The sequence below is a fragment of the Carlito syrichta genome, unplaced genomic scaffold (genome assembly GCF_000164805.1).
Source record: "Carlito syrichta isolate Samal-C Ts95f unplaced genomic scaffold, Tarsius_syrichta-2.0.1 Scaffold268094, whole genome shotgun sequence".
Taxonomy (NCBI): Eukaryota; Metazoa; Chordata; class Mammalia; order Primates; family Tarsiidae; genus Carlito; species Carlito syrichta.
In genome coordinates, this window is record NW_007212190.1 from 55,684 (window position 1) to 55,884 (window position 201).

Consider the following 201-nt stretch of genomic DNA (forward strand, 5'->3'; position numbering starts at 1 on the left):
GGGGGGGGGGGGGGTGTCCCCCCCCCCCCCAGGCGGCCCCCTCGAAATGACGTTCCTTGAAAGAAACATGCTTGTGATTAGCTAAGCAAACACATCTGCTTTCGGAGTTGGGCCTTCGTTAATTAGCTGAACAAAGGGCCGTTTTGCTTTTTACCTTTTGCTGGGGGAGAATGTGTTATTTCAGGAGTGTCGCGGGCCCTC